The sequence below is a fragment of the Epinephelus moara genome, chromosome 4 (assembly GCF_006386435.1).
Source record: "Epinephelus moara isolate mb chromosome 4, YSFRI_EMoa_1.0, whole genome shotgun sequence".
NCBI lineage: Eukaryota > Metazoa > Chordata > Actinopteri > Perciformes > Serranidae > Epinephelus > Epinephelus moara.
The window spans coordinates 27,409,274-27,422,197 of NC_065509.1; the positions used below are offsets into that span (position 1 = coordinate 27,409,274).

Here is a 12,924-nt window from a genome sequence, read left to right on the forward strand (position 1 = left end):
AGCGCCGAAACGGTGTCTGTGTACACAGGACAGCCGGCAGGACAGGTGTGACATTTTGACGACATGTTATGCGTGCGACCCACCATGGGAGATTTAAAAGGTAGCTGTTAGCAGTTAGCAGCTAACTCAAAGAAGAAGAACAGCAGGTTGGGAAAACGATGATATTCGGGTGCTCTTTACCCTCTTAGCATAGAATAAGATCAGCCACCATATAACAAAGATGTTAAATGATTGTAATTGTCATGTTTTGCCATTGTTGTAGTTTATGAAGTGCTGCTGACGCGTATGTTTCATGTCACACTAGAGGCTGATGCTGTAGTGTTACATGTTACAACCATCACATCTCTTTTGATTCTGCGATGCTGGGATGCAGTCTATAATCACACACTGGAGCGGAATGATGCTGCCTTCGTTTGGCAAAGTAGGAATATATCCTTTTTCCACCAACATTAGCGTGTGTACACAGGTTTTTTAAACATGGGAAAATGAGCTAAAAATATGCTTAAGACTCCATTGCCAGTAGACTAGAGCCGTGTTTTACTGGTGTGTTACATTTGATGTCACAGACATGTTGGAGAACAGGTCAGTAAACAGTAGAAAAAAGCATGGAGGCCAGTGAAAATGTTACGGTGGTTACTTTCTTCTATATATCTTTTAGTTTTTCAGTTTCTCTTCCAAACTCGATACAAAGTAACTTGGACCGACCAGTTAAGGGGCTAAAATTAACATGTTCACCTTGGTGTTGTGCTTCCATCTCTGCCAATCAGAGCAGGAGCTTATAAATACCCACGACTACTGCAGAATCATTCGACCTTGGTGTGAATACCGATTGTGATCTTTCCCATTACCTACAAAACCCAGTTGTTTGTGGGTTTTTCGTGTAGTGGGAAGGAGGCTATAAAGAAGGAACTTAGTAGAGGCCCCATACCGCGATCTCTGTATGAAAAGGCCTTGTATATACCTGCAAGATTTCCTATCTACGGCTGCCCATGAAGTTCTACCGCCTGGGGTCATTTGTTCTCCCAGTGGGGGACCATTTGCCTTAGCACCTTGTCAACAGTAGTCAGGGAGTGGATAGGAAGGCCCATTGACTCCCATGGAGAGAGACTTGCTTATCTATCAGTATCCATGCTGCAGCATTTATGGGAAGACAGCAATCTGTGGTGTGATATCATGTGCAGTTTGGAAGACAGAGATGAAAATTATAGTTACAGTCAAGATCTGTTATATTTTGATATGAGCACGTTAGATAAATGGCACTTTATGAGCTTGTTTACACCTGGTATTAACATGTGTCTTAGGTGATCCGCTTACACGTGGACAGCTCATAATCTGTTGTTAGTTCACACCTGGCTTTAGAATGCGTCTCCAAATGAGTCTCAAGTGACCACTTGTGATCGGATCTGAATTGCCTGGTCAATATGCAAATTAACAAGTAGCTTACATCATTTAATTCTACATAATAATAGTAATAACTTTATTTGTATAGCACCTTTCAAAACAACCGTCACAAAGTGCTTCACACACAAGGACACACAAGGAAAAAAGGAAACAAACACAAACTCACAGTCACCAAATAAAAGTGCACATAAAGAGCAGATGACACAGGAAACAGATAATTTAGAAAAGTTTAAAATAAAGCCAGACGGTAGAAGTGAGTTTTGAGAGGGTTGAAGTCCTTACCGATGCGGTGTGTCCTGTACCGTTGGCCTTTTTTCCGCCAATTCAGTGTGTGGAATCGGCTTCAGAAAATTAAATCACTGTGATTGGCAGTTCAACTCAGCATGTGAGAGGAGAAACAGAAGTGAGGAATATCCGGATAATCTATTGATAATATACGTAGGTTAACATAGGGATAACCAGTTTCAATTATGTCAACTTTGTCTCTGCCATTTTGGCATGGTGAACAGCTCTACATACTACAGGACCAATGAGCCCTAACCGCTGTTGCCATGGAGAAGAGGCCAGTCAGAGGTGCGAATTGAAGAAGTAGTGAATTCAAAATGCTTCATTGTAGCAGTGGTTCACAAAACATAGTACTATAATTGGTTTTTTCAACCAGAGTTGGCCCCAAAGTATAACTGCATCATTTTTTAGCTTTCATCCGTCATTATTGTTCATTTCAAACATGGTGATTGTAGGTTTCTTGCCAGAATGCACCTTCGTAGTCATAGTAACTTCTCCTAAATTTTTAGGTACAGCAGCTTCTGACTTTTTATGAAACAACCACTCCAACTGTGAGTCATGCAAGTTTGCCCATGGGAAAATTAAGTTTAATTTCAGTTTTTATTGTTTTGGTTATTTTGCTTCTGCAAACCAGGAGCTCTAAAAATACCTTGTCCCTCACTGCAAATCCATAACTGGTTGAGTTATGTTGTTGTGGAGATGGTCATTGTGTAGGCCTCATGGAATCCTGATGACATCACAGCGAGTCCAGGCTGTGTGTGTTCAGTGATTATCGGGATAACAGGCCTCAAGTCTGGGTCCTTACAGTGGACGAGAGACTGTGACTAAAAAGTGACGGGGACACAGAGACAGACAAAGAAGAGTAATACATTGCATGCATAATAGTCTGAAGTGAAGTGGAGATATCAGGCACAATTTCATCCAGTTACAAGTGCATATAGAAAAGAAAGTAGCCATGAAGGGTCAAAACTTCAGCACTAATAACTAACAACAACTTCATATTCAGACTGAAGAGGTTTGGTTTGTCGACCCTGATGGAGGCCACATGCATGATATTATAGACAGGTTTAGTGCGAGAGAAACTGAAATGATGTGCTTTATGACGAGATGATACTAGTCAACACAATTACTCTTCAGTGCACACGATACATGTATGTGTACAACAGGACGATATGTTTCTCCTCTTACCTTACCTTCATCTTTGAGTCTCTTGTGTTTCTTCAAATCTTGTTTTTATCTTAATGGCATTCTGAAGACTTTTTATTTAGTATACTGAGCCTTTATTAGCGGGATTAGAGCAGAGAGATTACAAGAAATGAAAGTAGAGAGAAATAAGGAACGACATGCAAGAAAGATCTCCAACTGGATACAGAATGAGGGTATTGCAGGTCATGGTCAGCACCCTAATCCCTAGGCCACCAGGGGCGCCTCCTGAAGATCTTCTGAACAATAACTTTTTATAACACTTGTCTAAATTAATTGTAAACTGTGACTAAACACAGTCCTTACAAACTTTATCTTTCTTACTTTATCTCAGTCCATAACTGCAAACAAGGCTAAACAAAGCAGGAGTCTACAACCATGCTAGCAGCTCTGTGAGGCACTTACTGTGTTCCCCAATCCTGGTTTGTTAGCATGCTAACATTTGCACATTAGCACAAACACTAAGCACAGTTTAGGCTGATGACAATATCTAATAGATCTACTATGATAAATGTAATATAATCTATTAATATAATTAGTTTTGCAAATACCAGTATTGGACAAACTAAAATTTTGACCTGCTGGTGGACAATTTATCCTCTGGGGACCATGAATGTCTGTAAAAGTTAATTTTGATTTAAGAAATTATGTTAAACAAGTTGATTTTTATCGTAATCAAGTTGAAAGACACCTCTGCACTGCCATTTTGTTTTACATGTTAGGGGCTCAATTTCAGACAGTTGATAATAGAGAGATTTTTAAGAGTGCATGTATTTGTCAGAGTTGAAGTATTTAATGATGGTGAAATGTTACCAATGGAAAGAACTAAAGCAGTATAAATTAGAGGAGCACTTGGAGAGCACAGACCAAGGCCAAATGCCCTAAGTCGCCTTGTTAAAGTTGCAACATACAACATTCAGAACATATAGCAGCAAACTACTATTCATGTCTTCACTGGCTAGCTAATCGCTGCTACTATGCACTGCACACTTTCTGAATGGGGTGTCTTTGAGGGAGCGGTGCTGATACGGTGGTGTTCATACGGGACAGTATGAGCAGTGTTGTGTGTTAGCTCTGTCAGCACTATTGGCATTGTTAGCACTGTTGGTGTTGTTAGCACTGTTACACCTCCTCCTAACATTCAGGGAGCAAGCAAACTCTGGCAGATGTAGCACAAAAATTGTTCAGAAACTACAAGAGACGACAACATTCATGGGAGCCTATCGAGCAAACAGCTTGCTGTTGCTCTGAAAATATGTTGGAGGTGTTCAAAGCTTCACAAAAAATAGAGCAATGCGAGCAGTTTTTCGAGCAAGCAACTCATCACTTTGTCAGTTCGCTGATGCATGGAACAGGTTTAGACTTCTTCACTGGGGAACACAGAAACAATCAAAAGCCCTTTTTAAACAGGAATTGTGCAAATTTGCAGGAAAGCCCAGTCAGTCTTTTTTCAGCATTGGCAGTATAAAAACAAAATCGGGGAGCACCTCAAAATGCCGCCTGTCTACTTTTGTTTATACAGAATGCGCCTTTTTCGGGGCAATGGGGGGCGTGAGCAAGTAACAAAACATGTAGCTCAGCGTGTGACGTAAACAGTGACGTGGGAGGGAAGCCGCGGCTGGTCAGTCCTTCTGCGATTCTCTAGTAAGTCGGCCCATTCTTCACCGTCCCCGTCATCTGACGGTTAATGGCCTCTTCGTTTGCGAGGACAAGGAGGGCGTGCAATTCCTTGTCTCCCCAGTTGGTCATCTTTACAGTGTCTGTCAGGTTTGCGTTTCCCTCTTGGTACTAGCTGCTCATTCCTGCTATCAGCTGTTTCCTGTTTATCCAATGCCAGTGGCACGTCGCATGTGTGGCGTCTTCAACAGCCCCTCCCATTGCGGAAGGCCACCTTGGTCTGTTTAAACTAAAAGGGTTCCGCCAATATGACTACCCTACGAGGCGAAAAATTGGGCACCTCGGATCAACTTGCCAATCCAGCTCTGTGAGTCTAAATGCTCGCAGCTTGCCGGCAAAACAGCCCAACATTCGCGGAAAATCTGGCAGTGTAAAAGGGGCTTGATGTTCACTTGCTTGCATCGTGTCCAGTTAGAAAGTTAAAAAGAAGTGTTTGGCTATTGGCACAAAGCCATATGGAACCACGGTGGCGGGTTTGTTGTGAAAGCATAGCTTCCCATATGGCTGACAACTCATTATGAGCCCAGGCCTGGCCAGTTTAAAGTCAATTTCTCACACTGAAACCATGTTTTAAGCTAGCACGAAGGTAGTGGCATCATAAGACAACCAGAGGTGCAATTCAAGGTCGATCAGAACAAATTTTCTCTCATATCTTGCCTTAGATCACCATTTAGGGTTTCAGAATAATCACGCGCCATGTTGGCCTTAAAATTCTTCATTCAAATGTAATTCAAGTGGTGAAATTAACCAGAAAGGATGAAAACCTGAAGATGGCAGTGATCTTGTGATGTCTTGTTGACTTTGGTAATTGCAGAAAGAAAAATAGTTTGTGTATCCACCTCGTAGTTCTGATGCAGTCCAAAATGTAATGAAATGACTTAAGCTACGCCCTTCTACCAAGTTTCATGAAAATCAGGTCGGTAGTTTTTCCACAGTTCTGCTGACAAACAGACAAACGCACAAACTGAGCTGACTTCATGACCTCCTGGCAAAGGTAACTATGCCACAGATAAAATGTGATATTTCAGTATGTCTTTTCGTCGGTAGCAGGAAACTAGAGAGGAATTTGCACTCACATGCTCCCTAACTGAACGATGAAAGAGGATGCTAAAGACTAACATCTCACTGACTAAGTAATGAATCAGACAAAGATCCTCTGGTGGAATTCAACAGTAGGAGAGAGAGAGAGAAAGAGAGAGGGAGGGAGGGAGGGAAGGAAATTGCCTCTGGTGTACATATCCTCATGTCTGATAATCCCGCCTCATGTGTCTGAGCGAGACTCTCTTGACATGGGCGTAATGGTAATTATGGTGATTTACGACTCGTTCCTCCAGTTGCTACCATTATATCACATGAGCTGTATGTTTTTTTTTTTTTAAGGAATGGTGCTGAGTGGCTCATCATAACTCTCTCTAATAAAAAAATGGCCTCACTTTGATTTGGACCCACTCTACGTTATTTGCCCTCATGGAGCAGTTTCGTGTGTGTCGGTGTTGCTTGTGCTTGCATGATAAAGGCGTGTTTCTCAGGCCTGATCGTGTACTCCAGTGTTTGCCTAATGCTCACATGTGTTGTTGATGTGTTATGCATGTGTTTGCTCATTGAGTGTGTGTGTATTTACCTTTGCAGGGTGGGGCGAGGGGTCCGAGGGGGTGGGCGGGCGAGGAGGTGGGTAGTAGTGCTTGGACCTCATCTCCCAGGAAGCTCTCTGTGCTCCAGAAACCTGAGCTTGAGCCTGTTAAGACAATGAGGGGAACACGTGAGACTCTGGCACATGGTGGCTAGGGTTACCTGCTCGCTCTGAACTTTTGGCCCTGGGAGCAAAACCTCCCCACCCTTATGACTCCAGCGCTGCTCCACCTGTCTCACTGCTCTCTGTCCTCCATTTGTGCGGTACCTCCCTTAATGTTCGTGCACTTCATTTTGAAATGTATCAGACAGGTTTGTGTCGTTGGTGCTGCTGCTCCGTACTTCAGTTCCTCCTACAGTTGTGCCCCCTACTCCTGCTCCTTCACTGTGCTACAGGTCGCTGTGACTAATGATGTTTTGAGTGAAGCGCTCATCTACAGAATTCCTCTATTTTTGTATGTTTGTGTGTTTGCTGTCTGCCTCCCCAGACAAAAGCCTGGCTGGGCCCCTGCCATCAGGTCTCCATCCATCCACAGTCCACAGGTGAACTCCTTCCACCAGCCAGGCAAACCTGACTTTCAAGTCTCCCACCCACACCTATTGGACTGCTGTCCTCTCACCTGTGCAAATATGAAAGAGAGAGATGGAGGGGGAGGAGGGAAAAGAGTGAAATGGAAAGATATCCTGGCCTTTGGTTACTGGGTGGGGCGCAGAAAAGAATACTGCGCAGCTGAGCAAACCTTCATACCCATAGGACTTCACTGTACACTTTTCTCTCTCTGTTTTCTCTCTTAATCCATTCTCTCTTTCTGTAACCAGCCCCACAGCGATAGCGGGCTAAGGCGTTCTTTTATGGCCACTGAATAGAGATTTCCTTTGAGGTTATGGAGTTGATACACTCTCCAACGTCACTTTTGTGCCGTGGTCACAATGTGGAGTGATTTACTGCCTTAGGGGACACATACTCTCTTTAGAAGTGTTCCCGTGTAGGTGTAGGCATTATCTGGATATTATTCAGGAAATCCTTTTATCTAACGATATCCGCAGCAGAGGTTCGACTTAATTTGGAAATGTAACCTATAATCTTGATCACACTGCACTAAACCGACTTGATGAGTGAGGAGACCGGCCAGTGATATGGATGGTTTAATAACTGAATCTGTGGCAGCTTAAGTCAGAATAAAAGCTGAGCTGTGTGGACAGTTGGAGGGGAAACTAACTTTAAAAAAAAAAAGCGCACCACACAAACAGATTTTGTACACATTCCTGAGACGCGTGACTGCTGAAATACAATGTGTTCATCAACAGCGATGCGCTTGGCTGAAATGTTAAAGCAAAACAAAGATACCCCACATGCTTTCTCGTTGCTCCTCGGTAAGAGAAATGTGTCGATACGGATCTGAACAGAAACAAGGTAAAATCATAAGTGTATCGAGCAGAGGTGGGATGAAGTCTTTGTTTTGCAAGTCACAAATAAGACTCAAGTCTTTGCACTCAAGTCCCAAATCAAGAATGACGAGTCCAAAGTCCTAAACCTTGAGTCATAATGCGGTCTTCATTAAATGTAATGCCACTTCAGCAACAGAGTGATAATATATCAAAGTTATTTACATTCATGAAACTGAATTTATTTGTTAAAAGAAGTTAGTTTTAAAAAAGTATCATATAGCATTATCAACCATTGTGTCTTTCTGTCCCGTCTTCTTGTATTTAACTTATCTCATATTGGAAAAATGTGGAGGTGCGGGCTTGAGCCACGTGACTTGGACTGGAGTCACAGATCTGATGACATTAGACTCAACTTGTCAAAATACAAAAAGACTTGCAACTCGACTTGAACACCAATATCACCAGTGACTCGTTACTTGAACCTTTTGACTTAAAAACACTTAATACCTTAACCCAAACCCAAAGATTAAAAAGTTTATGATTTTTTTTTTTTTTCAATTTTTTTTTGAGCATTTTGGCTTTAATGGACAGGACAGGTAAGTGTGAAAGGGGGAGAGAGAAGGGGGGATGACATGTAGCAAAGGGCCACAGGCTGGATTCGAACCCGGCCGCTGCGGCAACAGCCTTGTACATGGGGCGCCTGCTCTACCACTAAGCCACCGACGCCCCGAAAAGTTTAGGATTTTTAAAGTGTGGAATAAATCAATTAATTTCCCTTCATTTCCTGAATCAACAAGCCTTAACCTTACAGCATCCAGTCAATGTCAGCGGAGAACCATGAAGAACTAATGTTACGTTAGGGAGCACCAGTTGGAAGAAAAATTACACCACAGGCTGCAGGCAAAAGCTATGTGGTGGTCAACAAAACAACTTATTGCAGTATGTAAATCACGCTGGTTGGATATCACAGACGGAGACACAACAACTTCAATCAGCAATTTTTAAAACATTCCTGATTTTTCTAAATGTATTAAATTATTGCTCTGTTGTTAAAATTGCATTACAGTAGGTAAAGAGCCCATTCGGACTTGTCTAGGACTTTCAAACTCAAAGTTTAGGACTTGGGTCATGACTTTGGATCTTCAGTTTTAACTTGGGACTTGAGTGCAAAGACTTAAGACTTAGGGTGCTTTCACACCTGCCCTGTTTGGTTTGTTTTAATTGAACTCAAGTTCATTTGCCCCCTGAGTGCGGTTCATTTGGGCAGGTGTGAACACAACAATCACACTCGGGTGTGCACCAAAACAACTGGACCGAGACCTTCTTGAAGAGCTGGCCCGGTTACAAACGAACTCTGGTGCTGTTCGTTTGTGGTGAGAACGTGTTGCGACCTCGATCTGAACCAACTGCAGTCACATGACACGTTGTTTGGGTTAAACATGAGCATGTTACAGTCCTGGAGGATTATTAATGTGCACCTCCTCCTGTACTGCCTTAATATGCACATTCAGCACATCCAATGCATCAAAACATTGTTTTCTAGTTGGAGCCGCGCCTCGTTTTCAAACTGTATGGTTTGACTAAAGTTAGTCTGAGTGGGCGGAAGTTCGCTGCAGAGATCAGCCTCTCATTGGGCGGAACGAGCCACCCGCTGAAGTCCCGCCCTACCACCTCCGGTTGTGTAGCAGTTTTCAACCGTTTTCAACACGTCCTTTACTAACTTTTGCTGTGTTTGATCTTGCGGGGATGTAGCCATTTTTCTGCCATGGTTCACGTCCTGTAGGCAATATTTTGTGGGCATGTTACACCAAAACCTGTTTCCCCCCAGCAATATTTTTGCAAGCGCACCGTTGCTGTGGCAACGCCCAGAACGATTGTGATTGGTTGAAAGAAGTACAAACAGCCGGGGCGTTTTTTTCTCCAATCTCAAAGTGAGAGTCGGCCCAGCCAGACCTTTCTTTTCTTGAGAAAGGTCTGGTGAGCGAGACTAGACTAAAGTGAACAATGACAGCAATATAGTCCACGATGAGCAGCGCTAAAATCAACCTGCGTAGTTGTCCCTCCATTGTGACATTAGAAAGTGTCACATTTATCTTGCAAGTGTACTCTTCTTCAGCGTTTTGTTTACTTCCTGGATTTTCCCACATGGAAATTCTGACCAATCAAGAGCAGCTTTCTCGCACAGGGCATTTTATCTGGTCCGCTTGTAAATGCTGCTGTGAGAACACGAACCAACTCTAGGCAATTATGCAACTTTATAACAAAATTAATCCCTGATTCAGACCAAAGGAAGACAACTCTAGGTCTGAAAGCACCCTTACCTGTGACTTGCAAAACAGTGACTTGATCCCACCTCTGGAAAAATGTCTATGACTTTCTCTTCCCAAATTTGTTATCATTTCTGTAAGACTATTCTTCCTTTAAAGTGATATTACACTGTCTCTTCATGAAAATAAAATGAAAATAAAAATAGTGGGGAAATAAATTGGTTCACAGCACACTTTTTAAACGATGTACCTTTAATCGTTGGGCTTGGGGGAAGGTATCAAGTATTTTCAAGTCAGGGCTCAAGTCCAAGTGAGTCAGTGGTAATAAAGTCCAAGTTGAATTGCAAGTCTTTTTTGATTCTGCCAAGTAGAGTCTAAAGTCATTAAATTTCCGACCTGAGTCCAAGTCATGTGACGAGTCCACACCTCTGGTATGGAGCGGAAACTCACCACCCAGCTAGATGCAAATGATAAGGACATAAGCACAGAGATACATGGGAACTCACTTTAATTATGAGAGTGTAAATAAACCCAAAGTGATGTACTTTTTTGCTGCCTTGCTGTTTGGTGCATTAACGACTGTACCGCACTTTAAAAATAGCCCCACTGTTAAGCTACCTGGACCTGTATGTGGTTTGACGGTGCCAGGAGTTTGAAGTGATGGTGAGGTATAAGTGAAGCATATCACATGAAGACAGGCAGACTCTCACACCTATTTGCTTTCTGCCTCTCTTCTCTCTCCCTCTCTCTGCAGGTTTGGGCCTGAAAGACGTGCCAGACCTGCTGCCAAAGCATCGGCCTCCACCTCACCCTGCAGACATGGCTGAACACACACGCATGCATACACACACAAACACGCACATACACGGCCTTTAAAATCACACATATCTCTTATATGTGTTCTCAAGTGTTACTTTACTTCCTCATATTTCCATACATCCACCATGCATATGTATGTGTGTCCTTTTTCCAGCGTGTACACACGCAAACGCACATTCTTTGCATCTCTACGCTCTGTCTATTTTCTGTCTGTGATGACGGAGCCGTCACACATGCCTCGTGTCGGACGTAGACACGATCGAGCCACATTCACACGGTCTTCCATCACAAACATAAACACACGCATGCGTTCGGTTTGTCAGTTGTGTCTCAGGCATGCCCTATTTTTAAAACTGTACGCACACCTACACACATTCTCCCATGCTTGGGACACACCCACTGCAGCCTGTGTCATGCTGTGAGACTGTCCTCGTCTTGGAGAGCACCCTGCACGGTTGTAAGGCAGGGGAAATTAGTCAGGTGAAGTAAATCTTGACACCTGACACTAGTGGTCTCTCCTTAAGGTTGTTTGCATCACCGCCCCCATACTTAATGGTACAGCACCTACTGATTATTGCATGCTCTGAGCTAGTCTGGTAATTGCGCGGTACATACCTGTCCAGGGTGTAAGCCCATCCGCTGAACATGGGGCCCCTCTGTTAGTTGGCTCACGGTATTGTCGTAACTGAGAGAGGGAGCCTCCTATCTGTCATTCACTGTCAGTCATTGTCTGTGATGCGTGTGTCGCGCAGTTTGAAAGGTCAAATCACAGAAAGGTGTGCATGTTCATATGTTTTTAAGCTGGTGTTCATGAGAATCTCAAATAACCAGCGTCTGTGACCTTACAAGCTCAGGATCACACTGAACAAGAATCACCCCTTCAGAAGTGAAGTCATGATGGTTTTCGACAGTCATTTGGCATGTTCTTAAACCTGAGGTTATCTTCGTGACATCTGAATGAGTCAGACTGTGTGTGAATGTGTTTGGGTGATGGTGATGTTTGTAGTAGTAGTGTCATGAGGCATACAACCACAGAAGCATTGCAAATATCACATCGTATGATTCTTGAGTAGTTATTTTGGGTGCTTTACCAATATTACTTTCCCTCTTATCTATAAATCAGACACACTGATTATCTTTTCGTATTAATCTGCTCCTTTTGCTCATCATACAGTTGCAAACTGCTCTAAAACACCCTCTCCTACTTAATATGTGCTCGTGTGGCTGCAAAAGCATTAGCTTTTTGACTTAAATGTAACCATTACCAACAAATGTCTTCCGACAGACTCTTTGATGGCCTGCTAAGATGCTGAATGTACCGTAATGAGGAGGTGTAGGGAATCATTTATCGCTATTATTCACACAAATATGGAAGAAGGAATACGAGGGATAGGAGTAAATGAAAGCTCACAGAGAGATCAAACCATCTACGAGTGTTTACCAGCTCATTCCTGGGAGAAGAAAACTGGAATGAGGAGTGGCTGCAGAAGTTTGTCACACGAGCTCCGTCTGAGAACGTACTGGATGTACACCCATGTTAGTGTACGTACAGAACATTTATAGGTTAACAAAGGCAACAGCCCAGTGCCAAAACAACTGCAGGTTCATTTGAGTTGTGTTATGTTGCGCTGTATTATTGGCTGCTTTGTAATTGACCAGTTTTTTGTTTTTTGAATTCCAGTGCCCTTTGAGTACCCAGACCACATACATGGGCCTGAGGAACAACACAAGGAAATGTATGTATCCTCATAGCTACCCCCTTTTTATTCTTTATCTGCCCAACACAAGCAAATATAAAGATTTTTTTCCAAGATATTTTATTTAGTTTTCATTTTTAATAATATAACACAAAAAAATCCTACACATGACAGCAGAGATAGAAAAGAGCACATCACGGACCTTACAGGACAGGACAAGAGAGACAATCAGAGGGCAGCAGCATTACATAAAGGCAGTCACATTACATGGGAAGCCATTGTATAAAGATCACACAGCCTAAATAAAGATCACAGTTCAGTGGGAACACAGCTAATTCAGAGAACCAAAATGCACAGGTGAGAGCTTTAGACATTCACAGGGGTCCTCAAAGGGTGCCAATCTACAGTGCCATGTCCGCTACTTATTTTTGAAAATTAGAAATATGTAGATTTCTGAATTTTATGCAAACTAATCATGACATTAAATTGGACAATGTGGATTTGTATAAAAGGAAAAGGCAATGATCAGTACACAGAATTAAGGTTTTACGAATTAA

General features: G+C 42.7%; 1 long non-coding RNA gene across 1 annotated transcript in view; it reads left to right on the forward strand.

Moving 5' to 3' along the window:
- LOC126389140 (uncharacterized) overlaps nt 1-11,183 on the forward strand; it is a 47,264-nt gene extending 36,081 nt beyond the window's left edge. The window contains exon 3 of the long non-coding RNA XR_007569814.1: nt 10,606-11,183. This is a non-coding gene — a long non-coding RNA (uncharacterized LOC126389140). The remainder of the gene's footprint in view (nt 1-10,605) is intronic.
- The last annotated feature ends 1,741 nt before the right edge of the window (nt 11,184-12,924 follow it).